The sequence below is a fragment of the Meriones unguiculatus genome, chromosome 12 (assembly GCF_030254825.1).
Source record: "Meriones unguiculatus strain TT.TT164.6M chromosome 12, Bangor_MerUng_6.1, whole genome shotgun sequence".
Taxonomy (NCBI): domain Eukaryota; kingdom Metazoa; phylum Chordata; class Mammalia; order Rodentia; family Muridae; genus Meriones; species Meriones unguiculatus.
Genome location: NC_083360.1, coordinates 62,749,419 through 62,761,046, shown reverse-complemented (window position 1 = coordinate 62,761,046; position 11,628 = coordinate 62,749,419). Strand labels below are relative to the sequence as shown.

The 11,628-nt window shown below is 41.3% G+C and overlaps 1 pseudogene; it reads left to right on the top strand.

Moving 5' to 3' along the window:
- Positions 1-104: 104 nt before the first annotated feature.
- Positions 105-5,070, top strand: LOC110556553 (death-associated protein 1-like; annotated as a pseudogene).
- Positions 5,071-11,628: the final 6,558 nt, after the last annotated feature.

Genomic DNA, 11,628 nt, shown 5'->3' with positions numbered 1-11,628 from the left:
GAAAGGCCCCGTGTACATTTGTACGTTGTGTCTTGCTGTATACATGCACAGTAGAACTTATGGGACGTCGGCTATGCATCACACATCGTTCAATCTTAGCCACGATGTACATTTTTAAAACTCACCACTTCTCCAGGGCGACAGAGCCCCATGTGACTGTTAAAGGAGTAAACCGGGAAACTAGGCAACGGAAGGAGCTTGAAGTCCAGTGGTCCTAGATGCTTCTGATGCTTTGCCATTCATGAGCCAGTCCAGAGATCCTAACAGAGTGTGGGGAACAATCCCTGGCTCGTACGGGTGTCTGTGACACACACTGTGTAATTCACCCATTAGAGCCATTCCTTCGCTCGCTTGTAGTACAATCACAGTTGAGAACATTTTCACCACTCCTGGAAAGGAAGTCTGTTGCTTTTAGTTATGGCTCCCAATCTTTCCAGTTTCAGCCAGCAACTTACAGGCTTTTCGTCTGTAAAGGTTCGCTATCTGGGCTTTTTGAAGTAGAATCTCACTATGTAGACCAGGCTATGGACTTACAGGGATGAGGCTGCTTCTGCATTTTGAGTCCTGGGATTAAAGGTGTATCCCACCACACCCAATTTATTCTCTGCATTTAAGATAAATATGATCATACATGATCTTTATAACGAGTATCTGTAATATTGCACAATATTTTCACCTTGTAGCAAGTTTTGGTACTTTATTCCCTTTTTGATTGAATTAAATTGCGGTGCCTGGATAGTATATATTTTATTTATTGAAACTGTCATTGGATGGATTGGGATGCAGCTCAACTGTTACAATACTTGGTTCACAAGCATGAAGCCCTGGGGTCAATCCCCAGCACCATATAAACACACTGTGATGGCACATGCCTGTAATCCTAGCACTTGCAAGGTGGTTGCAGAGAGATATATGAAAAAAACATATATCTTGAACACACAAACACATGTTCCCCCCATAGGAAGTTTGAAGCAAGTCTAGGGTACATAAATCCTGTCTCCAAAACAACAAGCGGGGCTGGAGAGATGGCTCTGAGGCTAAAGAGCTCTGGCTACTCCTCCAGAGGACCCTGGTTCATTTCCCAGCACCCACATGACAGCTCTCAACAGTCTGTGACTCCATTACAGAGTTTCTGATGCCCTCTTCTGGCCTCTTTGGGCACCAAGCATTAAGTAATGCACAGACAATACAGGCAAAACACTCAGACACCTTAAAAAAAAAAAAAAGAAAGAAAAATGCCAAAACAAATTAGTAGGAAACAGTATCAACTAAAACCAAACAACAAGGCGGTGGGGGATGTCTCAGTGGTTAAGACTATGTGCTGCTCTTCCAGAGGACCCTGGTTCATTTCCCAGCACCCACATACAGCTCATAACCCTCTGTGATTCCAGTTCCAGGAGATTCTGATACTAATGCCCTCTTTTGGCCTTTGAAGGTAGCAGGCACACACCTAGTGCACATGCAGGCGAAACAGTTATATACATAAATCTCAATAAAACAAAAAACAAGGAAGAAATGTCACTGGAAGAATTTTTAACATCTTTTTGAAAAAAAATTATTTCTTTTTTTAGTTATGACGATAATTATATTCATATACAAGATTTTACACAAAGTCACCTTCCTCTCTCCTAAACCTATAGCTTGGATCCCTGTGATGTGGGATTAACTATGAGAAGGGCCCTATTTCCTCTAGTCTTAACCTGCAGTTTCAGTGTGATCAGGGAAACTGGAGACCCTTCTTTGGGTTCTTAAGTCTTATTAATAAAATAATAAAAACTGAGAGCGGGGCATAGTGGTGCACACCCTTAATCCCAGCACTTGGGAGGCACAGGCAGGCAGAGCTCTGTGAGACCAGCCTGGTCTACAGAGGAAGTTCCAGGACAGCCAGGACTACACAGAGAAACCCTATCTCTGAAGTGCTCTGGTTGGCTTCAAACTAACTTCAGCAATCTTTTCTGGCTCCTTCTCATTCTCTGGCTCATTCTGTCTGTCACCTGTGTCTAGCTTGTTCTTTCATTCAACCTCTCTCTGTAAATCTCTCCTGGTAAGACTGCCTCCTCCCTCCCTCCCTCTCTGTGCTGCTCCCTTAAGTAGCTTACCTTTTCTCTCTGTTCTTGTGAGAGTTGGGTATATCCTATTCTGTCAAATCTTTCTCTGATCTGTCACTTTTTCCGCCACTCAATTAAACATCACTTTCAAACATGGGTGCTTCCTTCACAAACTTACTTTACCTTCATTGTTTGGGATTAAAGGCAAGTTCCACCAAGCCTAATCTAAGCTTTTCTTTACCTGATACTTGCTCTATACCAGATTGGCCTTGAATTCAGATCTGCTTGTCTCTGTCTCCTGGATTAAAGGTGTATTTGTATTCCAGCCAGATCACACAGACCCAAAAGGTCTTTGGATGTGATCTCTCACCAGAGCAGCCATGTTCTGAATTAAAATTCCTCTACAACTTGATTTGGTCATAGTGTTTTATCAAAGCAATAATAACCCTAAGACAGATGGAGAGAGCAAGAAAGGAAAAGAGAGAGTACGGGCAAAGGAGACCAAGAAGGTCTAGAGTGAGAGAGAGGTCCAAGAAATGGCAAAAATGGCAGGGTTATATAGGAAGGCGAAGCTAGGGGAAGGGAAACCCGTGAAAACTTTAAGGTAGGGGTCATGGTAAGAAAAGCAGGTCTGCCAGCACAGAGTCAGTAACTGGTACTTGTGATGCTCAGAGCCTGGAGGTCATCATGTGCTTTGGTATGCTAATAGGCACCACAGCTACCCATTTTTCCTGAGTTTCCAACTGCAGAAGAAAGTCCCTGAATTAAATTTCAACTAATTCAGTTTGAACTATACTGGCTAGACGAAGCAAACATCACCATCTATTGTTCTTTGTGTCCTGTTTTTTGTTTGTTTGTTTTTGTTTTGAGCGCTCGGGTGGGGGTTGTTCTAATGCTTTATTTTGATGCTAATTACTGGCCCTTAAGATCTGATTATACTTATCTTTTGTAAACCTGCTTAAGACATTTTACCTTATTGGTTGATTAAAAGCCTATACCTGGGCAGGGCAAAATGGGGTAGGAGTGGCTAAGGTTCCTGGACTTTTGAATTCAAGAAAATCACTGGAAAGAAATGAAATGGCCCAGATGAAAGATAGAAGCAAGTATTCATAAGATTATGGATAAAAGGTAGCCCAGATAAAGACTGTTAAGGTGATGGCATTGGATGGGGGCTGGGAGATGGATGGTGAGGTTATTGAGACAGCATACGCAGAAATATCTGCCCAGTCCAAGGTTCTAAGGCAATTATAAAATCTAACAGGTGTCTGTGTCTTAGTAGTTGTGATGGGTCAAATAATACCACCACAATAATTATAGGGCTAATAATAACATTATATTGCCCAACACTCATTTTTCTTTACAACAACACAGGGAGGAATTCTTTAGTCCTTTCGGGAGCTAAGCTGTTTGACATGATCAAGTTGACAAATGCTTTCCAAAATACTATCCCATTTCATGTTCCTCTTAGCAGAGCAAGAGGGCTCCAATTTCCATATCCTTTACAACACCTTATCATCTGAAGTTATTATCTCCATCTTAGCAAGCGTGGAATGGTATCTCTTTGTCCTTTTCATTTGCATTTACCCAATGGCTGTTGACATTCACTGAGCATGGGTTTGTCTTTGAGAAACACAGGGCTTTTTCATAAGCTTAGTTTCTTAGATAAAAGAATTTAAAATGGAGTCAGAATGAAACTTGAAAGCAATGGTCAATTCCCCAAATTCCAAAAGGCAGTCCAAACCAGAAATGAGCCCAAATTGAACTCTAGAATGCTTTCTGTCAATTAGATAAAAGCTAGCATTTTAAAGCCGTTTCTGCCTACCAAAGGGAGTCATTTCCTTTACTTCTGAAAAATGGGACATATGGCTCTCCAATTAACATATACCTGTGGCATTTATTCGTATATTAAGGTCCATGCTTGCCTCCAGGCTCCCTTAGTCCCTACTCAATAGTATGTCTTCTATATGTTATGTCCCCTACCAATCTCCTTGAGAGGACCAGGCCTGACCACACTCCCACCCCAAAGTCACCAGTCCCAGGAACTAGGCCGTACGTCACCAATTCCAGGAACAAGATCATAAAATCTCCTACCCAAGGAATAGCCTGGAGATAAACACAAGAATGGACGGGGCATCTGTGCTGGGCAACCCACTGACCCTATAGTAGAACATTCAAGCACAGGAATGCTTAACATTCTTGAGGTCTATGGATAGCTCACTCAATGTTAGCTAGTCACAATCAGTTTGTAACAAGCTTGCTCTTGCTGAATGTCACCCAGTTGTGTAACTGCTAGGCTGGAATTTCCCAAGCCTTGCTGTAATCCTAAATAAAAACCCCTCTTTCCCTGAGCTCGGGGCTCTACACTTGAGAACTTCTGCGTTGGTGACGGTGTGGGCCCAAGCTCAAGCTTGTAATAAAGACTCTACTGTGTTTGCATTGGAATTGGCTCGTGGGTGGTCTTTGAGGTCCAAGAGACTTGGGCATAACATCCTCACTCTTCCCTCCCCGTAGCTACTCACTCTCCTTATAACGCTTACTAGTCTCATTGTGCTTTCTCTAGGCTTCTGCTCCTGGTATTATCACTGTGTTTCCTGTAATCCCTATGAACGGCTGCTCTTTCCTCTATTGAAGATAGCTCTGGCCATGTCCAGCTGCTGGTTCTGTCCAGCCTACTTCTTTCTCTTTCTGCTCTAGACTCTTCAGATGTTTCTGGCTGAAGGGAAGCTGGAGACCAAAGCTGGACTCCTGCTGCCCTTGAAAGGTGGTGGAATGCAGATCATGCCAAAAGACTCACATACCCTAGACGGAAAGAAACAGAAAGATGAGGATGAACAAGAATGGGAAAACACCAGTCTGTCAGAACCCACAAGGTTCATCTCCGGTGTTACAGCCGAGGGTAGTACACAGCCAACACTCCCACACCCTATGCAGTGGACTGCACAGGTGGCTCACCAAAACTCACACGCCTCCATGAACACACCTTTCCCCCAAAATGCAGCATAGCTAACAGCCTCGAAAGTGACCAGTGTCCAGATCCCAGCACCCTCAGGAGCAGCAGGAGCCACGTTGCCTCCTGGTTGCTTACTGGACCAAAAGAACTTTCTGAACAGAAGTGTGCTTCTATTGTCACAAACCCCCATAGTCAAAGCTAGAAAAGGCTCAAATTCCCAAACGTTGTTTCTAAGAGTCCTAGTTGTGTGTCTCTGAGGGACCATCGAACCTCTGGAAGTGCCATTAGCAGAACTTGATGAGTCCTGAGTAAAGAGAAGTCTTTCTCACAGCAGCAATCATTTTAAGTCCTACTTAAAATGTCCTAAAAATAAGAGGCTGCTTTGGGGAGATTTAGTAAAGTTATGGGAAAAAACAAAACGAAACTCTACAATGTTGTACTTTTTACTAATTGTGTTTACTTTCTGTTGTGAGATACCTTAGATTGCCTCTGGTGTTCCCATTTGTGGTATTAATCCCACCAGAGGAAGAAGACCACTACCACAATTTTTGAGCCAAATTGGATTAAGCTTTATTAAATACTGGCCAGGTCCATACCCAGGTTTCCCAGAGTATAGCACCAAATTTCATTAGTCAGGGGCTTTAAAGGCAAACCCCACAAGGATATGCAATTCCCCCTTTGTCTAATCAGAGGCAAGCATGCATCCTGACATACGCTTTCTGTCTACATGTGATCAAACACACAGCATGTGCAGTTGGGGAAACCAAGTTTGTCTACAGAAGTGAGAACACTCACCTTCTCATCTTTCAGGAAGCCATCTGTCCTTGGACAAAAAGGGCTTAAAGTTTAAAGGCATATCTATCTATCTATCTATCTATCTATCTATCTATCTATCTATCTATCTATCTATCTATCTTTGGTTTCTTTTTTTAAAAAGATTTATTTATTTACTACTTATACAATATTCTCCCTGCATATGTGCAGGCATGCCAGAAGAGGGCACCAGATCTCATTATAGATGGTTGTGTTGCTGGGAATTGAACTCAGGACCTTTGGAAGAACAGCCAGTGCTCTTAACCTCTGAGCCATCTCTCCAGCCCTTATTGGTTTTTTTGAGACAGGTTTACTCTTTGTAGTCTACTCTTTCAAGTCTAGCTGTCCTTGAACTCTCAGAGATTCATCTACCTCTGCCTTCTGAGTGCTAGGATCAAAGGCATGCTCCATCAAGTCCAGGAGACATTCTTATCTCATAGATCTCTTCTGGTTTTGTTTGTTTCTTTTGTTTTGTTGTGTTGTGGGTTTTTTTTTTTTTAACAGATTTTTTTTTTTTCTGTGTGTGTGTATCCTGGCTTACTTTTTAGATATGTTAAGCACAGTAATTTAAACTTAAAACCTAACGTTGGCAATCACAGTGGCTGTAGAATTCCTGCTTTCCTGAATGTTAGCCAGATGCTGAACCTTCTACAGTGTTGCTAATGGGAGCGCTTTTGCCTGCAGTGGAGTCGGCTGCAGGTCACGGTGGCTCTAACAGCAGCATCTACACTCCTAGCCTTTCTAGCACTATTCACCAGACCTGTGAGCCAGCTCTCCAAGAAGGGTGGCTCCTCACAGTTAGTAATTTCGTATCCCAGAGGCCGACTTAGAGAAAGCAGGTGCAAAAATCCCATAGCCCATGTTGTCAGTTTCTTATTTTTTCTTTTCTTTTCTTTTTTTCTTTTCTTTTCTTTTTTCTTTTTTCTTTTCTTTTCTTTTGCCTTCCTTCCTTCCTTCCTTCCTTCCTTCCTTCCTTCCTTCCTTCTTCTTATTTCTTTTCTTTTAGACAGGATCTCTTCATTATGTAGCAGTCCTGGAACTTGCTGTATAGATCAGGCTGTCCTTGAACTCACAGAGCTCCACCTGCCTCAGTCTCAAGTTCTGAGGTTACAGGTGTGTGCCACCAAACCCAGCCACTCTCATATTTCTTAGTTACTAAAATGTTGGTGTGAATTGAGGGTGGGCTTTGAATCAGGCATGGCCACGGTACTTCTGTAAAACCCATAGCCTCACTCTGTCTGGTGAAACTAAATGTAGGACCTTAGAGCAAATGACACCAGTTCCCCTGTGCAGACTGTCCCCCTTCTGCGACATAAATCTGGAGGCATCTGCAATCCCTTTTATAAAGTTCTGCAACCTGAGGGATCACGTGTTCCATGTACTTTGAGCTGGTTTTGATGTGGTCTGTGAGATCTAGGTCACTGAAAAGTGACATACCTCTCTGAATAAATTTCTTTCTTTTTCTTTTGTTTTGTTTTAGCTTTCTCTGTGTAATAGCCTTGACTGTCCTGGACTCACAGAGATTCACCTGCTTCTGCCTCCCAAGTGCTGGAATTAAAGGCGTACGCCACCACACCCACCCTCTGAAGGAGTTCCTTAATCATTGGCATTGAGAACAATTATGATATAATTAAAATAAAGTGATTATAATAAAGCTCCTTCTTGGAGGGAGGTTATAATACAGCATGTCTGGGGGGAGCAGGTATATGAAGCCTGAGAATGATATTCTTCTGTTGGTATAAGGAAGGATCTTTCACTGGGCACTGGTGGCACATGTCTTTAATCCTAGCACTCAGAAGGCCAAGGCAGGAGGATCTACAGAGTGCATTCCAGGACAGCTAGGGCCACATAGAGGAAATTCTCTTAAAAAAAAAAGTCCCAATTGAAAGATTTTTTTCAGTGGGGTTTCCTCATCCTGTTTTGTTGTTGGTTTTATCGTTTGAGATAGGGTCCCCCTATGAAATTATGAAGTCCAGGAGTTCTTGCTTCTTTTTTTTTTTTTAAACTTTCAACATAGAATTTATTGTATAATAATTTTATTTTTCTCATTTACTATTTTTACATTTTATGCACAAATATTTTATCTGAGTAAAAATAGAAAATAACTGTTTTATGTAAAATTACAAAAAACAAAGAAATACATAATTGTTATTATGATAGTATAAGTGTCTTTATTTAAAGAGTAAAAATGTATGCAAAAATTCTCCTCCCTTCTACAAAAGACTGAGAATATTTTTTCTTGGGAATAAGTGAAATATTGAAATATCAACATTTTTATAGCCTTTAGATCTGAAGATCAGTCAGTCCCATGTTTCTTGCTTCTTAAAAGCAGGACTTGAGCCAGGTATGGCGGTACATACCTTTTATTCTAGGGCCTGTAAGACTTGGTCCTGATCTCTCGACAGAGGGAGCTCTCACTCAAGATACAGCACTCTTCAAGTAGAATTCTTTCATATCGTCTGAAGGTCCAGTAACATTTGCTTCAGAAACAGGGGCCACAGAAGTTCCTGGGCAGCAGTGGGTGAGGGCAGGGTCAGAATGAGCAGAGCAGGGGAAAGTGTCACACTCAGGTTCCCACTGGGAATCAGCAGCTTAAAAAGTGTGCGTTCCCAGGACCAGTGGGCCAAGGAGGGTTGGCGGTGAACACCCAGGGGAAACCACTTGGTTTTATCAGCAGCTGCCCCTTCCTGGGAAGAGGGACAGCAAAGTCTTCTTCTGGCCCTATGGCACACTTGGCAGGCAGGTATATGAAGCCTGGTAGTATGATGAAATGATGGCAGAAAGATGTAGGGAAATTTTCCTGTAATTCTTTGATCTAACCTTTGTCCTTAACTTGGAGGGAAGAGAATAAAAAAACCTTATGATTTCCTAATTGTGTATATTGGAACCAGAGTCAGGACTATTGGCACAAGGCAAGAAGGTTATGGAACGTTATCTGGCTCTTGATTTCCTAACTCTTCTTATATATATATAAAAACAACAACAACAACAACAAAAAAACCCAAAAACAAAACAAAACAAAACAAAAAAAAACTAAACATAGAGTAAGACTATACCCACGTGCCCTCTAAGCTGTTTTTCACTCGATGTGAATCAATAGGTGACATGATTATAACGACCTCAAACAAGACAGTTACACATCAGGCTGTGGAGCTGAATGCCTTTCATCCCAGCACTTGGGAGGCAGAGGCAGGTAGATGTCGAGGTTCAAGGCCAGCCTGGTCTACATAGTGAATTCCAAGACAGCCAGGGCTACATGAGAAGAGATCCTGACTCAAAAAAACCATAAACCAAACCAAACCAACAGCAACAAAAACAGCCACCTCACCCATTCCAAAGCTCAGGGAATATCACTGAAGAAGGGGCAGAAGATGTAAGGGCAAGAGGGTGGGGAGGAGTGCTGCTGTTGAGAACTCTGACCCTCAGGATAAACATGATGGTTTCCTCCACAGGCTCCAGATAAGACAACCAGTGAGCTAAGAGCATGAAGTAGCAATTAAGGAGGACACACAAGACTTGGTTTCTTCTACTCACTTGACATAAGACAGGTCCCGGGGGTTGGGGGAGATCTTAGAGCTCAGAGCCAAGGTCAGTTGTTTGTGGTGTCCAGGCTTGGCTCAGGCTGACACCAAGCAAGGATGAAGTGTGCACAAGACAAAGCAAGTGGTTAATAGAGAAATACTTTTTTTTTTTTTTGTTCTGAGGTGCTATTTAGTATACGAGACAGTGTGGCCTGAATAAGGCACTGAGCTATTCTGGGTTGGATCCCTCTCCTCTCTCTAATCGATTTCTTTAATTATGGAGCATAATAACCACCTCGATGCGCTATTGTGAGGCTAAGGAGCAGGCATGCAGGCACCTAGCACGAAGTGCCTAGGGAATAGGGAATGTCATCTTCAGCAGCATCTGCAACATCACATGCTGAATGTCAAGTAGTAAAGATCATATGTACACAGGGAATGAACAAGCGGCGAGTGTTTCTGTGACCCTCTCTAGAGGGAAGCTGTTACTGTTACAGGACTAACCCCAAGAGGTTTGAATGTTGGAGACTCACTGTCCACACCAACCTGATTGATTTTCACTGGTGCTTGAGGCTAGCATAGGATGATCTGATTGGCCTTTTAATCATTTAAAGGTTGTTACACTGGACAATAAAGTTAGATCTGCACCTTTGAGTCTGGTCTCTGGAGTCTGATTCCTGGGATTCTGTGTGGGCTCCACTCACCCGCCCCCTTCCTTTTGGTGATGTATTCTTGGATTTGGTTTGTGAGGATTTTATTGAGTATTTTTGCATCAATGATCATAAGTGAAATTGGTTTGAAATTCTCTTTCTTTGTCGGGTCTTTGTCAGTGCTTTCATTGTGTCCCATAAGTCTGAGTGTGTTGTGGCTTCATTTTCATTGAAGTTTAGGAAGTCTTTAATTTCTTTATTTCTTCCCTGACCCAGTGGCCATTGAATAGGGAGTTGTTCAGTTTCCATGAGTGTATAGGCTTTTTGTTATTTCTGTTTTTGTTGAAGCCCAGCTTTAATTCATGATGAAAGCAGTGATAAGAGGAAAATTCATAGCACTAAGTGCCTTCAGAGAAACGGGACAGATACTAACAACTTATCAGCTCCCCTGAAAGCTTTAGGAAAAAAAGAGAAGCAAATACATCCAAGAGGTATGGGTGAAAATATCAAGCTCAGGGCTGAAATCAATAAATTAGAAACAAAGTGAATGATACAAAGAATCAACGAAACCAAAAGCTGGTTCTTTGAAAAAAATCAACAAGATAAACAAACCCTTAGCCAAACTAAAAAGCAGAGAGGCAATATCCAAATCAACAAAATCAGAAATGAAAAGGAAACGTAACAACAGACACTGAGGAAATCCAAAGAAACATTAGGTCTTACTTCAAAAGTGTGTACTCCACAATATTGGATAATCTAAATGAAATGGACAATTTTCTTGATAGATTCCACTTACCAAAGTTAAATCAAGTTCAGATAAACAAGTTAAATAATCATATAACCATTAAGAAAATAGTACAATGGGTTAATTCGATTTTCTTATATTAGTTGAGGCTTGCTTTGTGCCCAACTATATGGTCAATTTTGGAGAAGGTTCCATGAGGTGCTAAGAAGAAAGTATATTCTTTTGTATTTGGGTAAAATGTTCTGTAGATGTCTATTAGGTCCATTTGATTCATGACATCTGTTAGTTTCATTATTTCTCTGTTTAGTTACTGTCTTGATGATCTGTCCATTGGTCAGAGTATGGTGCTGAAGTCTCCCACTATTAATATGTAGGGAGTCATGTGTGATTTAAGCTTTAATAGTATTTCTTTTCCAAATGTGGTTGCCCTTGTACTGGGGGCATAGATGTTCAAGACTGAGATGTCCTCTTCATGGATTTTTCCTTGAAAATGAAGTGTCCTTCCCCATATCTTTTGATTAACTTTGGTTGAAAGTCTATTTTATTATATATTAAAATGGCTACTGACTGCTTCTTGGGTCCGTTTGTTTGGAAAACCTTTTTCCATCTCTTTACTTTGAGGTACTATCTATCTTTGTTGCTCTGTACATTTAGTGTTTTGATTATTATGTGGCAGGAGGATGTTCTTTTCTGGTCTAATCTATTTGGTATTCTGTAGGCCTCTTTTATGTTTATATGCATCTCTTTCTTTAGGTTGGGGAAATTTTTTTCTAGGATATTTTCTGGGAATCTTCTTTTTCTTCTATTCCTATTATTCTTAAGTTTCGTCTTTTCATCATATTCTTGATTTCTTGGATGTTTTGTATTAGGACTTTTTTAGAGTTAACATTTTTGTTGACAG